General features: G+C 43.8%; 1 protein-coding gene across 2 annotated transcripts in view; it reads left to right on the top strand.

Moving 5' to 3' along the window:
* The window catches only part of SPMAP2 (sperm microtubule associated protein 2), a 321282-nt gene that overhangs the window by 159282 nt on the left and 149654 nt on the right, over window positions 1–12346 (top strand). Inside the window, exon 1 of one of the 2 annotated variants that reach the window (XM_075338020.1) lies at window positions 12153–12270. The exons of the other annotated variant lie outside the window; for it this stretch is intronic. The gene's annotated coding sequence lies outside the window, so the exon portion shown is untranslated. Of the gene's footprint in view, window positions 1–12152; window positions 12271–12346 lie in introns of those variants that run through there. 2 annotated transcript variants of the gene reach the window in all.

Genomic DNA, 12346 nt, shown 5'->3' with positions numbered 1-12346 from the left:
CTCAACTAGATATAGTCCGCAATTTTTTAGAATCACTCAGATAATAAAAAAGTATTTGCCAATTCTTCATCAGAATTCTATTGTTTCTAAATTAATAAATACACAGTCAATTAGGTTTGTATCTAAAAGAGCAGTAACTTTGGGTAATATTTTATCCCCAAGTTTTTTTTCACGAAAAACAATAAATAATGAATGCACATGGCTATTATATAAAGGTTTTTACAAATGTGGCCATATTCCTTGTAAAGTTTGCAATTTTGTGGATAGGGGAGATATATTTACCTCTTTTCAACAGAAATACAATATAAAATTCAGAGACATTTAAATTGGACAACCGAAGGTGTAATATATTTAATTGACTGCAAAATATGCCTTAAACAGTATGTAGGCTGTACGGTCGGACCGCTGAAGAACCGCATCAGACGCCATATCTCAGATAAAGGTAAAACACACTTATGCGGTTCTTCAGCGGTCTCTAGGCGTTTTACTTTGTGTCATGGCGGTAATACCTCTGGTCTTAAATTTAGAGAGATAGAAAAAGTTCAACAAATGGCCAGAGGGGGAGACTTCCAACGTAAAGTTCTAAATAGAGAATCCTTTTGGATATTTAAGTTAAATACTCGCATTCCACATGGTATGAATATAAGGCAAGACATGATTGTCCATTATAATTAAATTATTCATGTAAAAATGGTTTTAATGTTTATGATAATATGAATAATATTGTTTTTTATGTGTTTTATGTATCTGTGAATTATAGCACTAGAATTTCCTATCTGTGCACAAGTCTTTGTTACATGGGTAGGATAATTATCACTTGCATGATGGGAGTTCTAGTAAGCTATATAGAGGTATCAGTACCTACTCTAAAACATCCATGAATAAGACTATATGACCACTCTCTGGGTCGAAACATGTTGGATAAACTGATGATATAGATACCTTGTCTGTGGATCCCACCTGCGTTGTGGAAACTTTTTAAACGAAGCAATAAAGACGTAAGTTCATTTTATATAAAAAAGCCAGTGATCCGCTGGATTTTTTTCTTCTTTCTACGGTGGGATGTTTACGTCCCGCTCATCTCCGCCCCTGCGCTTCTATTGGCCGCCTGCCGTGTGACGTCGCTTTGACTCCGCACGACCCGCCCACTTAGGAAGGAGGCGGGTCGCCGGCCAGAGCGACATCGCAGGGTAGGTAAGTGCATGTGAAGCTGCCATAGCGATAATATTCGCTACGCCAGCAATCACAAGATATCGCAGCTGCGACGGGGGCGGGGACTATTGCGCTCGGCATCGCAGCATCGGCTTGCGATGTCGGAGGGTGCAAAGGGCCCCTTACTCTGTCTGTGCCTATGTCTGTCTGTCTCTCTACTGACATCTTATTCCCTCACATATAAGCTTGTTATACTATGAATGTCTTTCATTCCTATAGCAACCACTCACAGCTGATATTAATAACCTATAGTTTGCAGCTCTATTAACTTTAATGGAGACAAGTTTGTTGGAGAGTAATTGTAAAGCGCAGGGTTAAATGTTCCCGTCAAAACATAGTCTATGACGTTCCCTGAGTCACATGGAGTGTCTGTGCAAAATTTCTTGATTGTAAATGCGACATTGCGGTTTCCTTTAGGGGATATATACACACACACACACACACACACACACATACATACATACATACATACATACATACATACATACATACATACAGTGCCTACAAGTAGTATTCAACCCCCTGCAGATTTAGCAGGTTTACACATTCGGAATTAACTTGGCATTGTGACATTTGGACTGTAGATCAGCCTGGTAGTGTGAAATGCACTGCAGCAAAAAAGAATGTTATTTCTTTTTTTATTTTTTTTTTAAATTGTGAAAAGTTTATTCAGAGGGTCATTTATTATTCAACCCCTCAAACCACAAGAATTCTGTTTGGTTCCCCTAAAGTATTAAGAAGTATTTCAGGCACAAAGAACAATGAGCTTCACATGTTGGATTAATTATCTCTTTTTCCAGCCTTTTCTGACTAATTAAGACCCTCCCCAAACTTGTGAATAGCACTCATACTTGGTCAACATGGGAAAGACAAAGGGGCATTCCAAGGCCAACAGAGAAAAGATCGTGGAGGGTCACAAGGCTGGCAAGGGGTACAAAACCCTTTCCAAGGAGTTGGGCCTACCTGTCTCCACTGTTGGGAGCATCATCTGGAAGTGGAAGGCTTATGGTGGAACTACTGTTAGCCTTCCACGGCCTGGACAGCCTTTGAAAGTTTCCACCCGTGCCGAGACCAGGCTTGTCCGAAGAGTCCAGGCTAACCCAAGGACAACAAGGAAGGAGCTCCGGGAAGATCTCATGGCAGTGGGGACATTGGTTTCAGTCAATACCATAAGTAACGTACTCCACCGCAATGGTCTCCATTCCAGACGAGCCCGTAAGATACCTTTACTTTCAAAGCGTCATGTCAAGGCTCATCTACAGTTTGCTCATGATCACCTGGAGGACTCTGAGACAGACTGGTTCAAGGTTCTCTGGTCTGATGAGACCAAGATCGAGATCTTTGGTGCCAACCACACACGTGACGTTTGGAGACTGGATGGCACTGCATACGACCCCAAGAATACCATCCCTACAGTCAAGCATGGTGGTGGCAGCATCATGCTGTGGGGCTGTTTCTCAGCCAAGAGGCCTGGCCATCTGGTCCGCATCCATGGGAAGATGGATAGCACGGCCCACCTGGAGATTTTGGCCAAGAACCTCCGCTCCTCCATCAAGGATCTTAAGATGGGTCGTCATTTCATCTTCCAACAAGACAATGACCCAAAGCACACAGCCAAGAAAACCAAGGCCTGGTTCAAGAGGGAAAAAATCAAGGTGTTGCAGTGGCCTAGTCAGTCTTCTGACCTTAACCCAATTGAAAACTTGTGGAAGGAGCTCAAGATTAAAGTCCACATGAGACACCCAAAGAACCTAGATAACTTGGAGAAGATCTGCATGGAGGAGTGGGCCAAGATAACTCCAGAGACCTGTGCCGGCCTGATCAGGTCTTATAAAAGACGATTATTAGCTGTAATTGCAAACAAGGGTTATCCACAAAATATTAAACCTAGGGGTTGAATAATAATTGACCCACACTTTTATGTTGAAAATTTATTAAAATTTAACTGAGCAACATAACTTGTTGGTTTGTAAGATTTATGCATCTGTTAATAAATCCTGCTCTTGTTTGAAGTTTGCAGGCTCTAACTTATTTGCATCTTATCAAACCTGCTAAATCTGCAGGGGGTTGAATACTACTTGTAGGCACTGTACATACACACATACACTCAGATTTATATATTAGATTTTTGAGTGCAATTTGACATGTTATTTTATTCTATAAACTACTGACAACATGTCTCTGAATTTCCAAGCAATACATTTTGTATTTATTTTCTGAAAATGAGAAAAGGTCAAAAAAACTAAAAAATTAATTGCTTTCAGACCTCAATTAATGCAAAGAAAACAAGTTCATAATCATTTAGAAACAACAATACTAATGTTTTAACTCAGGAAGAGTTCAGAAATCAATATTTTGTGGAATAACCATGATTTTTAATTAGATTTCATGTCTCTTGGCATGCTTTCTACCAGCCTTTCAGACTTCTTTTGGATAACCTTATGCCACTGCTGGTGCAAAAATGTAAGCAGTTCTTTGTTTGATGGCTTGTTACTATCCATCTTCCTCTTGATTACATTCCAGAGGTTTTCAATGGGGTTTAGGTCTGGAGATTGTGCTGGCCATGACAGGGTTTTGATGTGATGGTCCTTCATCCACACATTGTTTGAACTAGCTGTGTGGCATGGTGCATTGTCCTGCTGGAAAAAAAAATAGTCCTCAGAGTTGGGGAACCTTGCCTGAGCAGAAGGAAGCAACTATTTTCCGAGATAGCCTTGTATGTGTACCGCCCGGGGCTCAGCCGGCTGCCGAGTCGCTCGGATCTGTGCTCGTCGGTGGGTGGCTTGAGCTTCCCACAGACCAGGGGGTCCCGCCACCTCTCTGTAAGGGGGAGTTAGGATGTTGGGGAGTCGTTGCTTTGGCGCTACGCGTGCAGGTGGGGTGGTGGTCTTGTAGATTGAGAGTTCGTGACGCCACCTACGGGGCTGCGGTGAATGGATGGACACCACCGCTGCCGTTGACTAGGCTCCCGGGGACGGTGTTATGCAGCTGGTGTTAACCCCTCCATGGGTAGGGGTGAGGGTCCCGGGGCCCGAGGGGGTCGCTGTAAATTGCTGGTGTAGGGCAGTGTTGATGCGGTGCTCGGCCCAAGAGCACTGGTGTACAAACTATTACAAATACGCTGGAGTCTCTGGTAAACCAAACAAGATGGTGGATGGTGCCCGCAGCCGGCTGCGTTTCTCCCCTTTTCTCGGGCTGGTGGTTGCCTCCTTTCTCCTGCACCTTTTTGGTATGTGTTCGACTGCCTACGCTTCAGCAACGGTAGTCCGCTCCCCAGCTGAATGTGTGCTGAGTAACCCGTTTGCCTGCAGACGCTGGCCCTTTGGATCTCTATACCTTGGCGGTGGCTTTCTATCCTTGTTGGGTGGGCTGTTGTCTTCAGTTAGGCCTTGGATGGGAAGGGACCTCAAGTCCAGTCCTCAATCAGTTGATTCGACTCGGTCCAGTGGCTTCTGGGCCTCGTACTGGGTCTGAGTACCCCTCCTGGTGCTCTGATTTCCAATCGGTTCCCCGGTTCGGTACCAGCAGGCCACCGCCCGTCTCCGGTCCTTACGGTTCAACAAGCTGTAATCCCAGCTCCTGCAGGCAGCCACCACCGTCTGCCTCCTGGCCACAGGGTGTCTGGGCTATGACCCGGACCCCTGACAGACGTTCTCTTCTCCTCTGTCACTCTCCCTACTCCTCTCCTTTCTCATCCGATGTGTTTTCCCGCCTCAGGCCATCCGAACTCCTCGGTGGGCGTGGTCAACCGCCTGGTTCTGCCCACCTGGTGTGAACGTCAGAACCTGAGAGGGGTGACTCAGGGTTTTAGGTTGGCTGATGGTACCCTTTTTAGGGGAAGGTTGTTGTCTGGGGGCTCAACTGTGACTACCTGGCTAGTCCAGGGCATCACATTCCTCCTTGGTTTAATGCAGACCGTCCGCGGGCTGCCCATCCACCATCGGTTTATTTTGTAACGGACCTTCCTGGATATTTGCAGTGTCATAGTCTAATGGGCTAGAAGACTGGTCAATGATGACACCTATCTGTTTCCATTGAAGGGATAGAGCAGGCGACATGTGTATTCCTTTAATTTTGGCCTGTTGGGTCAGTTATGGCTATAGGATCAAGGGAACTAGGGGAGGCTGTATTTCCCATGTCCGCTCCATGGTCTATTGGTAAGCTTGTGAGCTTAGGTGTTTGAATCCCGACAGACCTTCCTGGATATTTGCAGTGTTGAAGCCTAATGGGTTAGTTGACTGGTCTATGATGACACCAATCTGTTCCCATTGAAGAGATAGAGGAGGAGAAGTGTGTTTTTTTTAATTTTGGCCTGTTGGGTCTGTTATAGCTATAGGATCAAGGGAACTTGGGGAGGTTATATTTCACATGTCTGCTCCATGGTCTAGTGGTAAGCTTGTGGCCTTGGATGTGTGAGCTTGGGAGCTCTAATCCCGATGGCCCTTCCTGGATATATGCAGTGTCATAGCCCAATGGGCTGGTTGACTGGTCTATGATGAACCCTTTCTGATCCATTGAAGGGATAGAGCAGGCGATGTGTGTGTTTCTTTAATTTTGGCCTGTAGGGTCTGTTATGGCTATAGAATCAAGGGAACTAGGGGAGGCTGTGGTTCCCATGTCTTCTCCATGGTCTAGTGGTAAGCTTGTGGCCTTGGATGTGTGAGCTTGAGGGTTTGAATCCTGACAGACCTTCCTGGAATTTTGCAGTGTCAAAGCACAATGGGCTAGTTCACTGGTCTATGATGACACCAATCTGTTTCCATTAAAAGGATAGAGCAGGTGATGTGTGTATTTCTTTAATTTTGGCCTTTTGGGTCGGTTATGGCTGTAGGATCAAGGGAACTAGGGGAGGCTATTTTTGCCATGTCAGCTTCATGGTCTAGTGGTTTGCTAGTGGCCTTGAATGTGTGAGCTTGGGAACTCAAATCTCGATGGACCTTCCTGGATATTTGCAGTGTCATATTCCAATGGGCTAGTTGACTGGTCTATAAAACACCTATCTGTTTCCAATGATTTGATAGAGCAGGCGACGTGTGTATTTCTTTAATTTTGGCCTGTTGGGTCTGTTACGGCTATAGGATCAAGGGAACTAGGGGAGACTGTATTTCCCATGTCCGCTCAATGGTCTGGTGGACCTTGAATGTGTGAGCTTGAGAGTTCAAATCCCGATGGACCTTCCTGGTTTTTTGCAATGTCATAGCCCAATGGGCTAGTTGACTGGTCTATGATGACACCTATCTGTTTCCATTGGAGGGATAGAGCAGGCAACGTGTGTATTTCTTTAATTTTGGCTTGTTGGGTCTGTTATGGCTATGGGACCAAGGGAAGTAGGGGAGGCTGTAGTTCCCATGTCTGTTCCATATTCTAGTGGTAAGCTTGTGTCCTTGGATGTGTGAGCTTGGAAGTTTGACTCCCGATGGACCTTCCTGGATTTTTGCAGTGTCATAGTCCAATGGGCTAGTTGACTGGTCTATGAAGACACCAATCTGTTTCCATTGAAGGAATAGAGCAGGCGACGTGTGTATTTCTATAATTTTGGTCTGTTATGGTTATAGGATCATGGGAACTATTTGAGGGTGTATTTCCCATGTCTGATCCATGGTCTAGTGGTAAGCTTGTGAGCTTGGGACTTCAAATTTTGGTGGTATTTCCTAGATATTTGCAGTGTCATAGTCCAATGGGCTAGTTCACCGTTCTATGATGACACCTGTTTGTTTCCATTGAAGGGATAGAGCAGGCGACGTATGTATTTCTTTAATTTTGACCTTTTGGGTATGTTATGGCTATAGGATCAAGGGAACTACGGGATGCTGTATTTCCCATGTCCGCTCCATGTTCTAGTGGTAAACTTGTGGTCTTGGAAGTATGAGCTTGGGCATTTGACTCCCGACACACCTTCCTGGATACTTTTAGTGTTATAGTCCAATGGGCTAGTTGACTGATCTATGATGACACTTATCTGTTTCCATTGAGGGGATAGAGCAGGCGACGTGTGTATTTCTTTAATTTTGGCCTGTTTGGTCTGGTATGGCTATAGGATTAAGGGACTTATGGGTGGCTGTGTTTCCCATGTCTGCTCCATGGTCAAGTGGTAAGCATGTGGCCTTAGATGTGTGAGCTTGGGAATTTGTAATCCCGATGGGCCTTCCTTGATATTTTCATTGTCATAGTTCAACGGGCTAGTTGACTGGTCTATGATTACGAAAAGAAATTTTTTTTCCAGCTCACCCGATTAATGATCCTGGGTTCCTCTATTCAGGAAGGTGCAAGGAGGTGGGCTCCAGGTGCAGGAGAAAGCAGTAACCGGTAGAAGAATTGGATCCAGCAGCACGTCCAAGATAAATGATAAAATGTAACTTTATTTCAAAAGACTAAAAACATGTTGGATGGACATCCAGGGGCGATTAAAAAATGTCTTACGCGTTTCTGGCCTAGTGGCCCTTAATCTTAGACATATTACAACCAAATAGAACACAATAGTTATTGTGTTCTATTTGGTTGTAATATGTCTAAGATTAAGGGCCACTAGGCCAGAAACGCATAAGACGTTTTTTAATCGCCCCTGGATGTCCATCCAACATGTTTTTAGTCTTTTGAAATAAAGTTACATTTTATCATTTATCTTGGACGTGCTGCTGGATCCAATTCTTCTACTGGTCTATGATTACACCTATCTGTTTCCATTGAAAGGATAGAGCAGGCGATGTGTATGTTTCTTTAATTTTTGCGTGTTTGGTCTGTTATGGCTATAGGATCAAGGGATCTAGGGAGGCTGTATTTCCCATGTCTGAACCATGGTCTATTGGTAAGCTTGTGGCATTTAATAAGTGCACTTGGGAGTTCAAACTCCGATGGACCTTCCTGGATATTTGCAGTGTCATAGTAAAATGGGCAAGTTGACTGTTCTATGATGACACCTATCTGCTTCCATTGAAGGGATAGAGCAGGCGACGTGTCTATTTCTTTAACTGTGGCCTGTTGGGTCTGTTATGGCTACAGGATCAAGGGATCTAGGGGAGGGCTGTATTTCCCATGTCTGCTCCATAGTCTAGTGGTAAGCTTGTGTCCTTGACTGTGTGAGCTTGGGAGTTCAAATCCCGATGGACCTTCCTGAATATTTGCAGTGTCATAGTCCAATTGGCTAGTTGACTGGTTTATGAAGACACCTATCTGTTTCCATTGAAGGGATAGAGCAGCCGACGTGTGTGTTTCTTTAATTTTGGCCTGTTTGGTCTGTTATAGTAATAGGATCAAGGGAACTAAGGGAAGGCTGTATTTCCCTTGTCTTCTTCATGGTCTAGTGTTAACCCCTTAACGACCGCGGGCCGTAAAATTACGTCCTAAATGACATAATCTTACTGCCCACGGTCCTCCGGCGGCAGCATGCCGCGATCGGCACACATCTTCAGCTGATTTTCACAGCTGAGATGTGTGCCTGCTAGGCACGAGCAGAATCGTTATCTGCTCGTGCCGATTAACCCCTTATATGGCGCTGTCAATACATGACAGCGCCATTATAAGCGCAATCGCGGTAAAGTTTTACTTACCGCCGAAACCGGAAGTCACGTGACGCGATCACGTGACTCCCGATAGTTGTCATGGTAGTACAGGGTCATGTGATGACTCCTGTACTACACATGAATTGGTTTCACTTTCGCTGTGCCCGGGGCACAGCAAAAGAGAAAGACAGCGTATCTGCTGTTTACAGCCTTCCAGCTGTGATCAGCAGATAGTGCAGAGCGATCGGAATGCTGATCGCAATAGCCCCCTAGGGGGACTAGTAAAATAAAAAAAAAAAGTAAAAAAATAAGTTTTAAAAAATTAAAAAAAAACAAAAAAACCTAAAAGTTCAAATCACCCCCCATTCGCCCCATTGAAAATTAAAGGGTTAAAAAAATAAAAAATATACACACATTTGGTATCGCCGCGTTCAGAAACGCCCGATCTATCAAAATATAAAATCAATTAATCTGATCAGTAAACGGCGTAGCGGCAAAAAAATTCCAAACGCCAAAACGACGTTTTTTTGTCGCCACAACTTTTGCGCAAAATGCAATAAGAGGCGATCAAAACGTAGCATCTGCGCAAAAATGGTACCGTTAAAAACGTCAGCTCGAGACGCAAAAAATAAGCCGTCATTGAGCCTAAGATCCCGAAAAATGAGAACGCTACGGGTCACGGAATATGGCGTAAAACGTGCGCCACTTTTTTCGGACAAACTTCCGATTTTTTTTTAACCCCTTATATAAAAGTAAACCTATACATGTTTGGTGTCTACGAACTCGCACTGACCTGAGGCATCACACCCACACATCAGTTTTACCATATAGTGAACACAGTGAATAAAATATCTCAAAAACCATAGTGCTATCGCACTTTTTTTGCAATTTTTCAGCATTTGGAATTTTTTTGCCATTTTCTAGTACACAATATGGTAAAACTGATGGTTTCATTTAAAAGTACAGCTCGTTCCGCAAAAAATGAGCCCTCACATGACCATATTGACTGAAAAATAAAAAAGTTATGTCTCTCAGAAAAAGAATGGTGAAAAAAAAAAACGGAAAGCGAAAAATCGGCCGGTCGTGAAAGGGTTAAGTGTGTGGCCTTTGATGTGTTAAGTTCAAATTCTGATAGAAGTTTCTGGATATTTGCAGTGTCATAACCTAAAGGACAAGTTGACTGGTCTATGATGACACCTAACTGTACCCATTGAAGGGATAGAGCAGTCAACGTGTGTATTTCTTTAATTTTGGCCTGTTGGGTCTATTATGGCTATAGGATCAAGGGAACTAGGGGAGGCTGCATGTCACCTGTCTGCTCCATGGTCTACTGGTAAGCTTATGGCCTTGGATTTGTGAGATTGGGAGTTCAAATCCCGATGGACCTTCTTGGAGATTTGCAGTGTCGTAGTCCAATGGTCTAGATGACTGGTCTATGATGATACTGATCTGTTTATATTAAAAGGATAGAGAAGGCGACGTGTCTATTTCTTAAATTTTGGGCTGTTGGGTCTGTTATGGCTATAGGATCAAGGGAACTAGGGGAGGCTGTATTTCCCATGTCTGCTCCGTGGCTTAGTGATAAGCTTGTGGCCTTGGATGAGTGAGCTTAGCAGTTCAAATCCTGATAGACCTTCTTGGATATTTGCAGTGTCATAGTCCAATGGGCTAGTTGATTGGTCTATGGTGACACCTACCTGTTTCCATTAAAGGGTTGGAGCAGGTGACAGTTGTATTTCTTTAATGTTGGGTCTGTTTTGGCTATAGGATCAAGGGAACTAGGGGAGGCTGCATTTCCCATTTCCCATGTCCCTTGTCCACTCCATGGCCTAGTGGTAAGCTTGTGGCCTCGAATGTGTGAGCTTGGGAGTTCAAATCCCAATGGACCTTCCTGGATGTTTGAAGTATCATAGTCTTAGGACTTTTCCACTATAGAGTCCAAAAAATCCCAAGCATGAACCCTGAGAGCAAGGTCACTCTGTTAGCCCTTCAGGTGAGCAGGACCCGTTCAGTTTCAAGCTGAAAGGGACCAACTGTAGAACAAGGTGCCAAGGTCACAGGCAAACATGCATTGGCACAGGATCCCAGCGTGCTCCCTCCTGGATACAGAGGTGCTACAAATTCTAGTTTACAAGTTGTCAGTGTCAGCGTTATTGGACTGAGTGAGCACGCAGTGCCCCTTTGCTTCCCAACGGGACTCCCAGCTCTCCCTCCCCAAGCCCTGGGGCATCATCTTCCTACCCATGGAGGGGTTAAACATCCAGCTGCCATTCCACCGGGTGCCCTTCACAGCAGTGGTGGTATCCCACCTTGCTGCATACTGTGGGTGGCGTCACAAACTCCCCTGTAAATGCCCCTTTTTGCTTCGGGTGTCCGCGCGACCCCTCCTATCGGGTCCGGAGACCCCTCGAGCCACCGTGGATTTGGATCTGAGCTGCTGGCACTGCGGTAGTACATCATTTCTTCACCTGCATGTGCTGCAGCCATGCAGTGTTTCTTTAAAACAGTTACTGTGGATGCTGCTTTCCCAAGCAAACTGGCACAAGAGTACGAGTGTTTCATGAGCAGTGTGATTTTGTCACCCTATCTTCTTATAGTTTGCCCTATTGCACTTTAGATAAATTGGCTTGGGTGATGTGAGGTTTTGATAGTCACATTAGATCTTATAAGTGTTTATGATCTGTTTATCTTGCTTATCCAAATAGGGATTTGTGAAAATTTCCGGCAGCAATGTCACTATGTATTGTTTTTTAATATTTTGTTTAATTTTGTCTATATACTTTCTTTTTTCACTTGAGTGTTTATTTTTTTGTGACAATAATAAAATATTCTATTTGGTGCCTGCCCAGAGTCCAAGGAGGGAACTGAACTGGGAGTCCCCTCTAATTTTTTTGCAAAATCATACTCCCTGTTATCCTATTTTCTATATCAACAAACACACATTATGTGTAACCTTTTTCACTGGTATTTATTAGACCTTGGTCGATGTGACCCGTTGCTGTTGCGGGAAATGGTCTTCTGTGTCCTACCAGGGCCCAAGATACTACTGATATCTGAAGAGTAGACACCTTTGGAAATACAAATATATTAGTTGTATGTTTTTACATCAGCAATGTAGTTTTTGGGAATACCTGAAAAACCCTTGAAAATATAAAATACTAATATATAAGAAGTGAAGTTTTATTAAGTAGACTAAAATGTACATTTATAAATTATTTACACGAGAAAAATGCAAGGATCTTTTTTTATTCTTGAGTTATATTTTCATGTTTGCAATGATTTATAAATGTGCACTTTATGCAAAGTCAAATCCTGCACAATTAATTTGCACATCTTCAGCACTGTGGAAAATAAAGAAGGAAATGTAAATGATTCATAATAATCTGCCAGTAATATAAAAGTGAATACAAAGTAGAGGAGGCCATTCTCAGATATCGCCTATTCATGCCACACAACATTCTTTGATTCTCCTGGAAACCAGAGCATACTGAGTCTCCCAGCAACACAGACAGCAGAGACAGGGCCGGACACATGACACGAGAGCCGTGTACTGATGCAGGTGAGTCTGGGTTTACATGTATTGCAGAAATAGTTTTATTGGATGCAGATGTAGTCATGGACTGCTCAGCTGAAGG

Source organism: Anomaloglossus baeobatrachus, chromosome 1 (genome assembly GCF_048569485.1).
Source record: "Anomaloglossus baeobatrachus isolate aAnoBae1 chromosome 1, aAnoBae1.hap1, whole genome shotgun sequence".
Classification (NCBI taxonomy): domain Eukaryota; kingdom Metazoa; phylum Chordata; class Amphibia; order Anura; family Aromobatidae; genus Anomaloglossus; species Anomaloglossus baeobatrachus.
This window is presented reverse-complemented; position numbering and strand designations above follow the sequence as displayed.